Source organism: Galeopterus variegatus, unplaced genomic scaffold, assembly GCF_000696425.1.
Source record: "Galeopterus variegatus unplaced genomic scaffold, G_variegatus-3.0.2 Scaffold1462, whole genome shotgun sequence".
NCBI classification, from domain to species: domain Eukaryota; kingdom Metazoa; phylum Chordata; class Mammalia; order Dermoptera; family Cynocephalidae; genus Galeopterus; species Galeopterus variegatus.
This window is the reverse complement of record NW_007727573.1, coordinates 69520-72672: the sequence shown is the minus strand read 5'-3', so window position 1 is coordinate 72672 and position 3153 is coordinate 69520.

The following is a 3153-nucleotide window of genomic DNA, read 5'->3' as shown; positions in this document are numbered from 1 at the left end:
TATCCTGTGGCATCACAGAAACCTCTAACACGGAAACCACATGCATCGTCCCCTGCCTGCATCTCCTGCCCACTCCAAGACCAGCTTCTCTTCCCGGACCCCCTTTCCCATACATGGCACCACGTTCCATCCTGTCATCCATGCAGTGACCTAGGAGTCATCCTTGATCACTCCTCATCCTCATTCATTACCTGCCATCAGCCTCACAGCCTCTGCCTGTTTCTCAAGTTGGTCCCCTTCCTATGGATCCTCAAGCGTCTATGGTCAGGGCTTCATCGTTTCTCTTCAAATTACTACAATTATCTCCTACTGTGGTCTCCTCGCCATCATCCCTGCTCCTGCAGTCTGTTCTGCATGCTGCAGAGGAGAGTGAACTTCCTAAAATGTAACTTCCATCCCATCACCCTTTCTCAAAATCCCTGAACTGCTGGGTCAGCAGGATAAAACCATTCTCCCTTGCAGGGCACAAAAAGTCCTCCCAGCTATGACCCAAGTGCCTCTTCAGCCTCATCCCCAGCCTCTCCCATACTCTGCCAGTGTGGCCATGCCATGCTCTCACCTCTAGCCTCTGCATGTGAGGTTTCTCTGCTGCAAACACCCTTCCCTCAACACTGCCCCCAGAAGCACCACCATTCCTTTCTGCTTGCTCACCCCTCATTCTTCCCCTTTACCACTGTGCTCCTAAGAACCCTGTGTCCTGCTCCCAGGGTGGGCATCAGAACTCTCTCTATCTTATCCTCCTCACACTGTGCTGTTCCACTGTGAAGTCAAAAGCACCATGATAACTGTCCCTTATCTGTGTACCTCAGGTGCAGAGCACAATGACTGGCACGCAGCTGGTGTGCAGGAGGTATATGACTGGCCTTACCTGGAACCGAGAGCCCACTTAACAAGTACTAATGCATCTTCCTTTTGCAGCAGTGGCTAACACACACCGTAGCCACATGGAGGGTATGGGGCAGGCTCGTGAACCAGGGTTTACCAATCTCGAAGAGTCCTGAGGAGAATCTTAAAGAAGGCAATACAAGGGTACTTCAAAAATTTTGTGGAAAAATGGAATTAAAAGATAATACGAATCATTCCATGAATGTTTTGAAGACCGTTCATATAAATGTTCTTATTCTCAAAAGACTCATCGTTCATTAGACTGAATGCTAGAAAGCTTTACAAGGCACAACTGACTCCCCTTTTCATCTTCATTTCTTTCTTTTTTTTTTCCTTTTTTGGTCTCTTTTCGTGACTGGTAATGGGATTGCAACCCTTGGTGTTGCGCCCGTACCGCGACCGGCAACGGGATTGCAACCCTTGGTGTCGCGCCCGCACCGTGCTCAACCAGTGAGCAGACCAGTCTCTATATGGGATCCAAACCCTCAGCGGGAGCGCCGCCGCGCTCCCAAGCGCCGCACTCTACCGAGTGCACCTCCAGGCCGGCCCTCGTCTTCATTTCTGAAGGAGAAAAAACAACAATCCTGGTGGTTGACACTGAGGAGGCAAAGCCACAAAAGTGAGGTAGGAGATCCCTGTACGCCTCTGTGATCAACAGCTTTGCTCCTCCCCTTGCCCCTGGAGACAGGCTGTTGCTTCCAGATGTGGGATGGAGCGATGCATGCAAGCAGGTGTGTGAATGCCTGGTGCACGGCCAGACACTCCACCAGCACGTGACAGCAGGCTTCTCCTGAGGACAGTCTCTCATATTTTTTAGCGAAGGCTCTGGAAATCGGGACTGCCAAATTGGAAAGAGTCACTTACGAGCTGAAATGGCAGACCGAGGCGGGTTTCCTATGTGCTAGTCACTGTACATGTGGTTGACAGCCCTCCTCATACCTAAGTTGTACATGACCTCATTTCATCACCACAACCCCACTGCTGAGTGGGTGGTGGTGCCCTCATTTCAAAGGCAAGGTCAGTGACACTCTGAGAATGTAGTTACCTACCCAAGATCACACAACCAGTACATGCTGGGGCCACAATTCAAACTCAGGTCTAATGCCAAAACCTATCCTTGTTCTGCTAGACCAGGTGGTAAGAAATAAAGGCCTGTGTTTGAATGTGGCTCACGGACATATGTATAAAAATCCCATTTTCTTGCTTCTCCTGAACAAATTCTTAAGCTCTGGCAATAATCAGCTGGAAAAAAAAAAAGGCTCTTCTTTGGACAAGGAATACACTTTCCAGTTCACTCTGCCTGCTTTAAGTTACCTACTCCTGAAAATATTTGGGTTTGCGACCATTGCACCATATTTTATGCAGTTACTTATTTTAGAGCAGAATTCCTCCAAAGCATATGCAAGCAAAATACTAACCTGTGTAAGCCCTTGTCTTAGTCTCTTTGGACTGCTACAATAAAATATCATAAGCTGGGTAGCTTATACCTAACAGAAATTTATTTCCCATAGTTCTTGAGGCTGGGCAGTCTAAGATCAAGGTGCTGGCATATTTGGTATCTAGTGAGGGCCCGATTTCAAGTTTAGACAGTGATTTTTCTCTGTCCTCATGTGGCAGAAGAAACGAGGAATCTTTCTGGAGTCTCTTTTATAAAGGCACTAATCCCATTCATGAAGGCTCTGCCCTCAAGACCTAATCACGTCCCAGAGACCCACTTCCTAATACCTTCGTATTGGGAGTCAGAATTTCAACATATGAATTTTGGGGGACATAAACATAGCAGCTCTCATCTTTCATGAACAAGGCACAGAGCTAGGCTGTGCCATCTGTCTGTTTTGGCACAGGTGAGCGAGCACTGTTGCTGGAGCCAGTTTAGACTGCCCTGCCACTCCATCACCCCAGTGCCTCATCCCGCTGCCAGCTGGTTTCTCAGCCCAGCAGTTACTGATATGCTAGAAGGACATTCACAGTGGCAATAGATAAGTTGAGAAACAAAAGCACAACATGAAAATACCAGCTGCATCAAGGTCAAGGGTTCGATCCCTGTACTGGCCAGTCGCCAAAAAACCAAACAAAAACCCAACAAAAATAACAGCTGAAAAGGCATTTACTGGAGATCAAAACAGTTTACAAGAGGTAGCAATAAAAAAGGAAGTTGATGAAACCTTGGGAGGGAGATATATACATACATACTGGGGGGGGGGGGGTTTCTGAATCTTACATCAAGAAGAGCTCTTTTCTTTCTCTCAACAAAATCTAATTCAAAGC